Source organism: Ambystoma mexicanum, chromosome 7q, assembly GCF_040938575.1.
Source record: "Ambystoma mexicanum isolate Mex_15411 chromosome 7q, UKY_AmexF1_1, whole genome shotgun sequence".
Taxonomy (NCBI): domain Eukaryota; kingdom Metazoa; phylum Chordata; class Amphibia; order Caudata; family Ambystomatidae; genus Ambystoma; species Ambystoma mexicanum.
Genome location: NC_090941.1, coordinates 785284545 through 785298967, shown reverse-complemented (window position 1 = coordinate 785298967; position 14423 = coordinate 785284545).

Here is a 14423-nt window from a genome sequence, read left to right as displayed (position 1 = left end):
CTGACATTCAATTTGAGGTGTTTACAGTACTCCGCATGCAGAAATCACCTTCAATACCACCCAACTATAATGAAAGAAGATGTGGATCCACATTCAGGGACCTCTGATCACAGAGAAATCCAACTCATTGCCAGACCACTTGCAGGTCGCCGCTGCCTCCCCAGGGCTGCTCTGCTTCACTCTTGTGATCCCATAGAAGGCATTCCTGGGCTGTCCTCAGGCTCGAACCCAGGGATCTCCTCCGGTGCTCAGTCAGTGGACTCGGCCTGTCCTCCATAGGTCCCTGGTCACCAGATCTCCATACCCACATCCAACCACCTGTTAGAAACCAAAGGCTGTCCCACCTACTAGTCCCCGGGGATCTCTCTCTCAGGTGGCCAGGGCACAGCCATCGCCTTTGGATCCAGACCCTTGGGGTGGACCACTGCGGGAGGATCACCTGGTTGAGGGGTCTTTAGGGACTGGGGGTGAGGCAACCAATGGTGAGATGCCATAATCCCCCACTATCCCATACCCATGACCTATCCTATTTTGTTAGGATCCTCCACCGCCCCAAGCCCCCCTCTTTCTACACAAACACGGGGCCGAGGAAGAAGGCGACTGAGAGTAAAGAGGCTAACCCTTAGAAATCTCATTGGACGTGTGCCTCTAATCGGGTCAGGCAAAGTCAGGCACTTGACTTTAATTACAAACATCTGATACCCATTATCTCTCCCCACATGGATAAACGGAGGAACATAGAGCCACACTCTGAGCAAAGTGGAAAATGAGAAGGAGCAGAACTTCCTGGGGCGAAGGCGAACCTACTGGAGCAGAGCGATCAACAGAAGGACGAGAGCAAAGAGTAGAGAAACCCAGGACATCCCTGCAGGAGGTTGTTGCCTCCGCAGAGCTATGAAAGATATGCGGAGAAGGCCAAATCCCAGACAAGAAGGCTGCATTATGTTTCAAGGTTGCCCGTGACCCTCCAAAAGAACGACAGAGTTGGGGAGGCGAGGTCAAGCCTGTGGTATTAACCTGGGTTTGTGAATTAAAACCGCAAAGACAAGAAAGGAATGCACACAGCCGGGGAGTTGGTGAGCGACATGAAAGAACGGTGTGTGTTAAGGAAAGATTGAAGTTGCAACAGCATATCTCCCAAATGAAGACTGCACGCGTGTGGATGAGACGTGAAGGAAGGCAGACCTGTGGTGAAATTTAAATTACCAATAACTGTGAAGCCAGTGATACAGAGTAACATATGATATGATATGATATGACAGTTTATTTATGTAGCGCCTATACACAATGTGTTTCAAAGCGCTTCAAGGCAAGGGAGGGAACAAGGGAAAATACAATACATTTTTTACAGGCCATGAACAGTAAGGATGTGAAATTAACTATCGTACTCAGCCTGACCACATTTCAGATAGTGCAAGAGCTAAGACATAGATAAGTGAGGGGGAGAGTGGGCAGGAAATGGAAACAGACAGGCGACTACCATACTAGGCCTGACGACATTTCTGGTAGAGCCGGAGAAAAACAAGAGGTGAGGGAGAGGGGTGCAGAAAGGTAGGGGAGGAACAAAACAAGCAACTATCATACTAGGGCTGACGACATTTCAGATAGTGCTGGAGGGGGAGGTGGGGAGGAAAAAACCAGTAAGGGGACGGGGGAGGAGACAGACGAGGTTGCTATCATACTAGGTCCAGGGACAATTCTGATAGAGTAAGTGCATAGAAGAAAGTACGGGGAGGAGATAGGAAAAGGGAGAAGGGAAAGGAGGAGAGAAAAGAGAGTTAGCTGTCGAAAGAGTGGAGAAGCCAGAAGGGAGAGTGAATATAATTGCAGAAGTCAGTAGTAACACATAATGTTGCAAGCCAGGATACAAGATGAAGATGGGAACAGCATGATTCAGGTCCACCATGAGTACAAGATACAAAGGAAGTCCAGCATGAAAGTTGAGAAAGGGTCACGCACTGTGAATGTCCATAAAAGTCAAATCCAGCATTGGCCACAAGATATGATATGATATGGCATTTGTAATGCGCCTATACACAAGTGTTTCAAGGCGCGACGAGGCGGGGGGAGGGAGAACAAGGGGAGACAGAGAACGATCCTACTAGGCCAGGTGTCAATCAGATAACGCAAGGGTAGAAGGGAAGGGAAAAGTGCAGGGGGGGAAAGGTAGAGGGAAAAGTGCAGTACAGGGTTATAGCATACAGGATAAATAACAAGGGCCAGCTGGTGGCAAGTGCGAGGTAAGTGCAGACAAGTGCTGGGAAGGGGGGCTGTAGGGATACAGACACAGTCCCGCAGTGCAGGGGTTGCCAGGGAGGCAGTACAGGGGAGAGTGGCTGGGCCAAGGACCGAGAACGGTGAGTGGCCCAGTTGCAGATTCAGTGCAGTTTCAGTAATTTTAGCAGGGGAGAGGGGGAGAGAAAGCGGAGGCAAAGAGGAAGGTTTTGAGGTGCTTCCGGAACCGGATGGTTCTCCTCAAGTTTCAGGGAGGCAGGAAGGCTGTTCCAGAGGGATGCCCCTGCAGCGGAGAGAGATCTGCCCCCAACTCGTTGTTTGGAGAAGCGGCTGACCCTGAGGGAGTTGGAGGCGGATGAGCAAAGAGCACAAGAAGGAAGATATTTAGGAAGAGAGAGTTGAAGGTATTTTGGCCCAGTGCCCCAGACGGCCTTGTGGACAATGCAAAGGGTTTTGAACTTGATCCTCGCAGTCACTGGGAGCCAGTGTAGTGATTTCAGTTCTGGAGAGATACGGTCCCTGGGCTTGAGGCCGAGGACAAGTCTCGCAGTCCTGTTCTGGATGAGTTGCAAAGGGCGGAGAGTAGAGGCAGGCAGATTTAGGTAGAGGCTGTTACAGTAGTCCAGCTTTGAGAGAACCAGGGCTCTAGAGACAGTGAGCTTCTGGGGGAAGGAGAGGAAAGGAAGGATACCTCTGAGGAGGTGTAGTTGGTAGTGTGACTTCTTAGAGACGTCGGATATGTGAGGAGAGAAGGAGAGTGTGGAGTCGAAGATGACCCCAAGGTTTTTGCCTTGCAGGTGGGAGCAGGAAGAGGGCCAAGAGAGGCCGGCCAGAGAGCTGCAGGGAAGGAGGGAGTGGGTGTGCCGATGAGTAGAATCTCAGTCTTACTGGCATTAAGGCAGAGGTCGTTGGCGGCACACCATTCCTGGCTAGCAGAAAGACAGTCAGAAATGAGGGAAGGAGAAGAGGAGGCCGAGGGTAGCCTGAAAATGAGCTGGGTATCATCCGCATGGCACTGAAAGTTGGGGCGGCGATGTGGTGGGTGAGAAGTGCCAGATACTGGTTGAACAGCCAGGGAGAGAGGTTAGAACCCTGGGGGGCACCACAGGTAGAGAAAAAGATGTCAGAGAGGAAAGACCCCAGTTGGACCTGGGAGGGTCGATTTGAGAGGAAAGAGGTCAGCCACTCCAGTGCCTGACCAGTGATACCTAGGTTATCACAGAGAAGGTTGAGCAGGATGGTATGGTTGACAATATCAAAGGCAGAAGAGAGATCAAGCAAAATGGGAACACATGGAATGTTGGAGTCAAGGTTCGAGAGCAGGTCCTCACGGATGTTCAGGAGAGCAGTTTCCGTGCTTCTGGCAGCTCTGAAGCCAGACTGATGGTCATGAAGGCTACCAACAGATTCAGCATGGAGATTTAGCTGGAAGATGGACAGTTTCTCCAGGAGCTTGCCCAGGAAGGGAGTGATAGAGATTGGGCGATAGTTAGCTGGGCAGGAAGAGTCGGAAGAGGGTTTCTTAAGAAGGGGGTGCACAAGGGAGTGCTTGAGGGGGGATGGGAAGACTCCAGAGGCGAAGGAGTGATTGCAGAAGTCAGCAAGGGCAGGAGCCAAGGAGTCGATGTGGTCCTTGATAGTTTTGGAGGAACAGGGCTGGACCTGTTTTGACAAGACTTTCATAGATCGGACTTGTCTCGAAACCTCATCAGCAGAAAAAAGGGGAAAGGCAGAGAAGGAGAGAGGAGGGGTGGCTGCAGAAGGGCCAGAGGAAGGGCAGGGAATAGAGTGGGGAGGTGATAGGAGGATAGTGAGGACAGGATGTCCTGAGTTTTTGAAATGAAGTGAGAGGCCAGTGCCGTGCAGAGGGCCTGGGAGGGGACAGGAGAGGTAGAGACTGCAGCAGGGTTGGCCAGCTCCTTGCAGATTTTAAAGAGTTTGGCCGAATTGTTAGATGCCGCAGTGATGCGGGCTTGGATAAGGGCTCTCTTCTTGGTGAGAACGGAGAGCCGGTATTGCCTTTGGAGCAGGCGACAGGCCAGTTTGTCAGAGGATGAACATGAAGCATGCCATTTCCTCTCTGCCACCCTGCACTTGCGTTTAAGGGTGACGAGATCCGAGTCATACCAGGAGTTACATTTGGCTTTGGGCTTCAGGCGGATTCTCATGACAGGGGCAAGGATATCAAGAGTATCAGATATAGCATAGTAGAGAGTGGAGAGGGCTGTGTCAGGGTGGGAGTCAGCCGAAGGGGGAGGAGGGGGCAAGAAGGTGGCAGCGAAGGACTCAACTGACACTCGCTTCATGGGTCGGATGACCGAGAAGGAAGTTGGCAGTGATGAGAGTGGCTTTGCCTGTGGGGTAGGGAGGGTGAGGTGGGAGGAGAGGAGAAAGTGATCACTCCAGGAGAGAGGAGTGGAGAGAGGCACAGAGAGGGGAAGGTCAGGAGAGATCAGGGCATCAAGAGTGTGCCCTGCAGAATGAGTCGGCCCAGCCGGTAGAATAGAGAGTGAGAGAGAGTCGCAGAGGTCGCGAAAGAGTCCAGAGGGGGGACAGGAGGCATCCAGGTGGATGTTGAAGTCTCCAAGAAAGAGGAGTTGAGTGGTTGAGGACAGGAGTGAGGAGGAGAGGTCTGCCCACTCGGAGAGGAAGGAGGAAATTTGACCAGGTGGCCGATAGATAGTAGCCACGGTAAATCAATGGCTAGGAGAGAGAGAGAGTCTGCAGACAAGACATTCAAAAGAGGAGTAGGTCGGCGTGGGAGTAACAGTGGCAGGAATCCACTCAGGGAAGATAAGGGCCACCCCCCCCCAGCACGGTTGGGCCTGGGCACGTAGAGGATCTTGTAACCGTCAGGTAGGAGTGTGTCAAAGCTGGTGACAGAGCTGGCCGTGAACCATGTCTCAGTGAGACCCAGTACGTCAAGGTCCAGTTCCTCAAGAAGGTGGCAGATAACAGAGGAATGTTTGACGGCAGAGCGAGAGTTAAGAGTGGCAATGTGGAGAAGGTTGCCATCTTTGAAGGACTTCTGGGGAGAGGTACAGATCAGAGGTACGCCCTGCGGAGGTGAAGAAGGAGCACGGGAGGGGGCAGGGAGGGAGGGTAGAGGCAAGGTAGCCGAGGACAGAGGAGGGGGGACAGCAGGAGCGGAAAGGAAGTTGATGAGGCGCTGGAAGCGTCTATCAAAGAGGTGAAGGTTGGCCTGACGGCCTTGGAGCAAGACGGTCCCATTAGCGTAGACATTAATGATGGCCTTAGAGGAGTGGAAGGAGGCCAAGAGGACATCCCAACGGGTGCCACCATTAATGGGAGAAGAGGAGAAAGGAGAGAGCACAGAGACCATATGAAGGGTCCATAGGTCAGGTGAAGGCACGAAAAAGAGGATGTCAGTGAGAGTTTCCTTAGAGGAGGCACTGGTGTAGGTGTCAGCGATAGGGAGGCCTGGGTTGCAGACCAGGATGTCCTTTTTAAACTTTTTCCTGCCAGATTTAGTGAGGAGAGCAGGATAGTCAATGGAAAAGCAGTTAGAAAAGAAAGGTGAGATAGAGAGCACCATGGGATAGGAGGGAGTGGAGGGGGAGAGACAGGACAAGCACAAGCAGACAGGAAGAGAGCGGCAAGCCCTAGTTTACCACAAATTCAGAGCACAGTGAACACAGTAATGCATATCAGGTACCCAGTGGAGAGGCCACCTAAGTTTGAAAATCCTGCGAGGGGAGAAAAACCCTAGTTTACCACAAATTCAGAGCACAGTGAACACAGTAATGCATATCAGGTACCCAGTGGAGAGGCCACCTAAGTTTGAAAATCCTGCGAGGGGAGAAAAACCCTAGTTTACCACAAATTCAGAGCACAGTGAACACAGTAATGCATATCAGGTACCCAGTGGAGAGGCCACCTAAGTTTGAAAATCCTGCGAGGGGAGAAAAACCCTTCAAACTATTACCACAATTAGCAGGGCACAGTGAAGTGAAGGCAGAATGGTGAAGTGAAGGCAGATGGTGAAACCAGAATTTATTAGGACAGACTCCTGCAGAAGTAGGCTTGAGGGACGTTAGGGGGAGCAGGTAGAAGAATCAAGCAAAACAGGCAACACCTGTGTGCGAGAATGGTGGGGGCACAAGGGAATATCACGGGGGGACTAGAGAGGGTGGGGAGGACCTGAAGGGACAGAGGAAGTAACACATGTTGGTGCATGCTTACCTGCTGTTTGAGCAGGGGGTTGGGCCCTGGGTCCTCCTGATCTGAACAGGAATTGCCCTTTTCTTCATCTGCCTTTCGCTTAGGACGCCCAGGTGAGAGACGCCCTTGATATAATAGTTAAGAGCAGGAAGGAAGAGGCAGGGCTAAGAAGGTGGGCTGGGTTTAGGCCAGGTGTCCTAGATCCACTTGCACCTGCTGCCCATCTGCAAAGGAAAAGAGGCTGGAGGGCTCCTTAAGTAGGGAAAAAGAGCAGCAAGCAGGAAGGCACCAGGTGGTCGGGGCTTGCTAAGTGGTGAAAAAGAGCGGCAGACAGGAAGGCACCAGGTGGGCGGGGCTTAGGCCAGGTGACCTAGATACACTTGCAACTGCTCCCCATCTGGTCTCACAAAAGGAAACAGCCCACTCAAAAGTCTCAGCGAAAAGTGAAATGTTTTGTTATGAAGCGACAAAGTGAATTAACTCTAAAATGCGTAATTATCAAGAAGTGAAAAGGTGAATGTTGAACATTTGTGCTTATGGTACTGAACTACCAGAACAAGAGACACTGGGACAAATAACACAAGAGTGTGAGCTGAAGTGAAAGTCGAAGTGGTCCTGCAGAGGTCTATAGTGAAAGCCTTGCACATTCAAAAGTCTTCGACATCAGGAAAAGGTCAGAGCCTAACTAATGGAGACCGAAAGTGTGATACGTTAGGGGAAAGGAATCCTTAAAGAATGTGAATTAAGCTTGGGGAAGGGAACCCCTGCAAGTGCTGTGATTGCGAGTTCCGAGCCCGGCTGAGGGAGACCTATGTGAACTTTTAGCTTTGAGAGGTCTGAGCACCATCAAGGGAGATGTTCGTGAATATTTGGTGAACTGTGAAAGAACTTTTGAAAGCTGGAATTAGAGACTTTAATGCGGAAGGCCAGGCAGACCTCGATCCACGTTTTGAACTGCCTTTGTTTTGAGAACCTGAGCCGTAGTGTGTCATCCTGTTTACGGGGACCGCCTTACTCCGTGCTTTGCAACGTGGGAAGGAGAGCTGACTCAGCCACATTGATTCTTTATGTTATAACACACATTTTCCTTTGCATGAATATTCCCCTTTACACATTTTTTGTATAAGAGACAAGGCAGGCATTAGGTTTTTTTAGTATGGGCCATCTTTGATTTGACAGACACTGACTAGGACTGTGTTTTCTTTATTATTTGATGGTAGAGACTACTCCCATCATAGCTATAGGGCAAAGCAGAAGTTTTTCCAAATGAAATTGAATAAAGGTTTTGAAATTCTATCAGTGTCATACTTGTGATACCATGGCTCCCTTACATACCACAGGTCTGCCTTCACAGTATGCGACTCCATTACAGCAGATCCCCTGACACGCCACCTCTCCTTCCACAGTGCTTCAGCCATCCCGGGGCCCAAATGGATAAATTGCAGCTCTCACCTCCTCTATAGCAAACCCTAGATGGCATCCGATGGAAGTTGCGCGGCCTCAGCAGCAGAAGCTCAAAACATTTTTTCATGGGTGCCTGTCTGTTCAGGTGTGGTCGATCCGCACCTGGACTCTAAGGTAGTTGCACCCATCTTCAGGGAGAAGAGAGGAGCCTCATCAATGGGGACAATTCAGGGCCATGGACATGGAGCTTCAAGGTAGTAGTGCGTGTGCCCCTCCGTATCTATGCCAAGCTCCCCGCAGCAGTTGTGTTTTTATGATTCAAATACAGCTGGCAACAATTGAAAACATAGCTTGATTTTCACTCCAGATACACCTAGAAACATGAGGACAAACCACCTCTACCAGAACAGACTACGACAGGTCTCACAGTTGTGTTTTTATGCAGCAAATACAGAATAACACAATCTAAAATGCATGCAGACAGATTTGATAACCCCAGTTTCTCTAAAATCACAAACAGAAACAAATGTTACAGACATAAGCATCATATGACTGTGCACCGAATTCTAAGCATAGCGTGAGATAATAACTTTTTCTTTCTTTCTTTCTTTCTTTCTTTCTTTCTTTCTTTCTTTCTTTCTTTCTTTCTTTCTTTCTTTCTTTCTTTCTTTCTTTCTTTCTTTCTTTCTTTCTTTCTTTCTTTCTTACCACAACACCAGGAACCAATTCAATGGAACAATAACATTCTCTCTGAGGTGGTTGCACTATGCTTCCAGTCTTCAGAAATACATCTAAAAACACATGACATGGAGAGGGAATAGTGGAAACATTATTTTCCACAACAGATACCTCATTATGTCGATAGGGATCTGCTGGATATATCTCTTTAAGCTCAGGGGCTTACGTCCAGCCTCACCTCACAACTGGAAGTCACCATCAGGGGAGGGACATACCAGCCAAAGCCTATACAAGCAACCTGAAGGGAGAATTGAGAAATCCAGAATGGGGGATGTAGTTCCTGAGGTTGGGGTCCAGCAGTCACTAGTGAATCATCCAGACCCAGAGAACTACAATTCCCACCCTCCTTTTACAGGTCCCATCCGCCTGAATGCCCTTACCCCACTGAAAGACTCAAAGGAGGGATCAAGGAACTATATGAATCCAGACTACCAGTCAGTCTGTGTGGGAGTTAGAAGGAAGGACGGCGGCAGTAACAGGGAGGAGGAGTTTGAGAGGGATGGAGAAAGGAGTGCGAAAGGAGATGGAACAAGTTTGGAGACAGAAGAGGAGGTACTGGAAGGCCGGAGGAGGGGATGGCCCTGGTAGAGATTTGTGAGGGAAAGAAAATTGAACATAAAGCTACCTTGCAGACGAGGTGGAAAGAGCAAAGATAGGTGTCTGTTAAATCCAAAGAGGAGGCTGAGGTTTGTCAGGAGATTGGTTGGAAAGATATTATAGAAGATTTGTTTTTGTTAGAGAATGACTTAGTTGATAAAGTAGGTTGGAGAAGAGATACAAGAGAGCACAGAGCTCGAGTTAAAATGAGAGATTAAGGAGGTGGTGGAGGAAAGTACCAGGAGGTTAAAGGAGCTGAGACTAATGAGGTGGTGAAGCAGAGTACTGATTAAGTGGTTGAAAGAGACATTGATGAGGTTTTGGTGGGGAGTTATCAGTTGAAGACCGAAATCTTTAAAAAGATGAAATATGAGCAGGAAGTGGGTGAGGCTCAGAGGTGTAAAGGAGAGACATAGACTAAGGAGATCGAGGAGGAAGGCACGATGGGCAGTGGTTGAGGGAAAAGAGGGCACTTGAAGAGAGAGAAACATAGCTTTGGAAGGAACTAATAAGAGAATAAAGGAGTTGTTTGAGGATATACCCATGAGACTGAGGAGCATATTTTCCAAATCTTCCGATTGCTCAGTAGGCTACTGCTTTCTATGCAGTCCTACTGCCTACAGATTTGAAGGTGCAATCCTACCAATTTCCAGGCCTGCCTGCCTCAGGCCCAGCCAGCCCAGTGTGAGCAGAGCACCATCCCTGGCATTCAGATGGTGGGCGTGTTAAATGGCCCATTAATTTAATGGATGTATGCCTGACTAAAGATGACGTGAATCAGACTTGGTGCACAAAAAGAACTAAAGAACGATCCAGGAAGGGAGGAACAAGAGGCTTATGTGTCAAGGGCAGGGATGGCATGAGGGCCTTTAAACATTTTTAAACATTGAAAGGGGCCAAGCGCCTCAGGGATGCCCCCAGCTACTGCCCCATGTTTCCAGTTAGCAGTCTTATAACACAGAAATATATTTCTCTGTATATTACTTTTGTTCTGCGACTTGCCTTACAAGCTGCGTTAGCAGATTGGTGAGGCCGTCACTTCCCTTGGGGTATACAAAAGTGTTATCACAGTGTTGCCTTTTCACACTGGTTCCTCCACAGCAGGCAACTGCTGACATAGAAGGATTTATTGCTTTTTAGTGGGTATTTCTTGTTTAAGCTCCCTGCTGCCTGACCATCTCGTGATAATCGACAGCTGTTAACCTCCGGATGTATTTCAATGGATAAAATTGATGTGACATAATTTCCTGTGATGTCATTATTATGCTAATTACTATTTTTGAAACTTTAAGATACCTAAACATTTTTGGTCACAGAATGTTGGCATGTATGGTACTGCGGTGGGAGAGGAAGACCTACCAGAGTTAGTGTGTTGAAGAATTTGAGGAGGAGAGTGTTGTGTTTTCAGTGGAGGACTTTGGTGAAGAGCTAGAGGAGGAGCCTGCAAGTGGTGCTGGACATTGGAAGGACCCCTTTCTGGTGGAAACACTTCCAGGCACTAAAGACCCATGGTCAGACTAGTTTGGAACAAATGACGAGGACACCAACACCACAGTAACAGGAACATGGAATATGTTTACCTTATTCACTAGCTACCCTTTTCTACTATAACGCAGCCATCTGACAGGAATGAATTACTGAAATTATATTCTGGCTTGGGAACTGGCATGTATCTAGGCAGAAATTCACCTCGGTACTCCCATAAATGCTGATCCGTCCTTCGGGGCAGATGTCAGTCTTGGACTCTAATATGAAGCCCTCAAACTAGATCTGAATGCAGGATAATACATCTCTGTAGGGCTCTTATCATGAGGGATCTCACATCCCTTTTGTATGGGATGGGGTTACTTTCCAAAACCTAAGAAGTACATTTTTAAGCTTTCCTTAGGGTCACAAATTGGTGGCTGTGGTAATGCAATTAAGGCTTCCTCTTAGGAGGGGGACCAGGAATAAAAGAACAAGGGCATTCTATTATTTCAACAGAGAGGTACTTAGCCCTAATTCTTGGGTGAACCGCAATGTATTTGGACTTGTGTAGGCTCAACTGGGATTCAGCCTCTAGTAGAAATCAGTGGAAGAAGCAGCAAGGTTGTCATTTTCTAAGCATGATCATTATTGTGATACTATATTGTCTCCAATAGGATACATAAGGTCCAACATTGAAGATAGGGCTCAATATTAGAAATATTTGAGTAAGTGCCCATTGTTATCTGCAGGGCCGCAAATCATGCAGCAGAAAACAGTTTTAAAGGAGACTTATGCTGGGCACACTCGGCTGCCCTTAAACCGTGGTAAGCCCTGGGGATTGCAGGGGGTGCAATATGCCCCAAAAAGGAAGAAACTGACCTTCAAGGTGGGTGCAGGTATTATTTCAGGTCTGATGGCTGACCAGCATGTCCATTGGCACACCCTAAGAGACCTCTGGCAGGACCTGCTCATGGTCAAATGCCTTGCCTCAGGAAAAGTGGGCAACAGAATACATTGAAGGCAAAGAGAAAAATGGGTCTGGCCTATGGCCAGGCACAGTGTCACCTTCCGGTGGATTGGTGGGACCTGTTGCATGGTGAGGCACACACCAGGCCACACTCTCACCAAAAGGGCTACTGGCCATGGTCATTGGCCCATGGACCCACAGCAGAGGCCATGGGGTTTTGCCAAAACCAGGCCCTATGGCCACTTCAGGTACGTTGACAGGACCTTGGACATGGCTGATGGTCATGCCTCAGGCAAAGTGGCCTGTGGCCAAGACTTGTGGTCCCACGGAACCACAAGTGAGGCGAGGTTGCCATTCAACCAGGCCTCAGGCCACGCCCCAGCGCCCTGTCATTTGGCTTGGTGGTGCCTGGTGTTTGGCTGAAACCCATGCCCTGGCAAAGTGGGCACGGGCCATGAACTCAGGCCATAGCCAGTTTTGTATGGATATTCAATGGGGTCAATCTAAAAACCTTGCCTGGTCACAGACCATGTTCAGTGGCCACTTTGGGTTCATTGGCGAGGCCTGGTTCATGCCCGGGGTAAAATGTCTGCTGGTGGCTTATAGACAGGAAATTGGGAAAAATGTCTAGTGGCCATGGCTAAAGGCAGTAGCCAGTGGCCCACAGACTGTCTATTGGGGCAAAGTGGCCACTGGGCCAAGCTTCAGGTCAAGTGGCCATGGAGAACACAGTGAGCTTCAGGGGTAATGACTATTGGAAAAACATGGTCACTAAGCTTTTGAAGGCAAATGGGGCTGAGTGGATAGGCCAGGAGCAGCACGTTTGTCTTGGAAGCAAGACATTGCATTCCAACACAGGCTCGATTCCTGGTCCCATGCTTAGAGACTTGCCGCCAGTATTGGGCGTGTTATAAAAGACTAATTAAATAATTAAAATTAAATATGGGCCTGGAGCAAGAACAGAGGTGAATACCGGGCACAGAGCTGTAGCATATGTTACATGTGGAAACTCAGGGAGGGTAGGCAGGATTATGGTATGTTTCAATTTTAATAATACATACATCTTAACATTGGAAGTAGAAACGTGTAGATTTGTAAGCTTTATAGGCAGTAATGTTAAGGTGGGGGACGGTGATTAAGAATCAGTAAATCATGGTAGTTGTCGGAAGTGGCGCTCGAAGGATGCGGCTTAAAGGCCTGACGTCTGTGTGTCCTTTCCTCAAACCCTCTGTCTCTACTGAGTGCGGTGTTTCATGCAGTCGAGTTGACAGCATGGAGCTTGGTGCTTTGGGGGAACTAATGAGTGCTGTCAATGGGCCTCATTAGGACCCAGGCGGTAAGGGGTTTACGGCGGCGTAAACAGCGCCGACCCTTACCGCCTGATTCCGAGGTCCCTTAACGCCATGGAGGATTTAACACCTGCTTTTAGCAGGTGTTAAAATCCATGGCGCTAAGGGACCTTGTTGTTAATTACGCCACCGTAATTTACGGTGGCGTAATTAACGCCTTCCCCACTCCCATTATGCCCTATGGGGCAAAAATGGGAATGGGGAAGGGTAAATGGGTTAATGGGGACTTACCGCCCCGCCAACCTCGGAATGGGGCGGTAAGTCTGCCAACCACCATGGCGTAAACGTAGTTTACGCCATGGTGGTAAAGGTACGACCCAGGCGGTAACTTACCGCCTGGGTCGTAATGAGGCCCAATATCTGACATTTGTCAGGTGGCTGTGAGCAGTGAGCAGCGGTTTCTTACTACGAAGATGCGGTGTCTGCTGTGAAGCGAGACGGAAGGTGAGCCTGCCTAAACGCATGAAGAACAGAGCAGAACTCACGTTGTACTGCTTTAGTTCATGGTACACCACTCTTGCATGCTTGCCCCTGTTTTGTGTTTTGTTTTGACCTGCTGCCACACTCTCCAAACTTCCCACATCCCATTGTCACCTCACTGTGAGTGTGGTTCGACAGTTTGTGGGCATTGTTCCCTGTGAGGTGATTCCTATGAATTTGGGTGTTTTGACTGTGACGGATATGTTCGCGGCCAAAATTAACGTAAGAGTTTTGACTGAAAATACGCTTTTTTACGGTCATTTCTGCTGCAAACATATCCATCACAACACCCTCACCCCCATCGCCCACCTATCACTCCCCCCACTTACACTGTTTAATGCGCAACACTCGTGCAAGCCACCCTCTGTCTCCTCTCCTGCAACACTGGTTCTCCGACGTGAACTAGTGCAGCAGGGGTAAGCGGGGGACTCCCCTGCAAAGCCTAATGCCATTGTAGCGAATAAAAAGTGTGCGGGGGACACCCCCAGTGTTGCATGTCACCCCTGGTGTGAGACATGTTATCTCCCGGTGTGTTTGTCTTGGTCACATGGGGAACCATGTGACCAAGTTAATAAAAAGCACGAGCTGTTTCCGGCTCAGCAGTCAACCCGAAACTGACTCTGGTGTCGTTCCTTATGTGCACCAGGCTGGTGCACCACCACGTGGGGTAGGCCCAGGGACGGGGCCCTCCACGAGGTTGCCGCCCCTGCTGGGCAACTCCACCCTCTTCTGCTGCCTGGCCATTTCAGCATGGTTGCAAGTGCGACCCTGGCCTGGGTGCCCCCAGAGCTGGAGCTGCAGTGGGCTGGGTGCCCCCAGCCACGTGGGTCGCTCCGGTGATCTGGAGTGGGTGGGGTGACCCCCACCCCTTGGTTCACAGCTTCTGCGCTGCACTGAAGGTCTGTGTCAGGTGCTCCAGACACACGTAGGGGCCTGCCCGGTGATCCGAGGCAGGCCCCCAACAATGGCGACGAAGGAAATAGGGCCCTGCGTGCCCTGTAGTG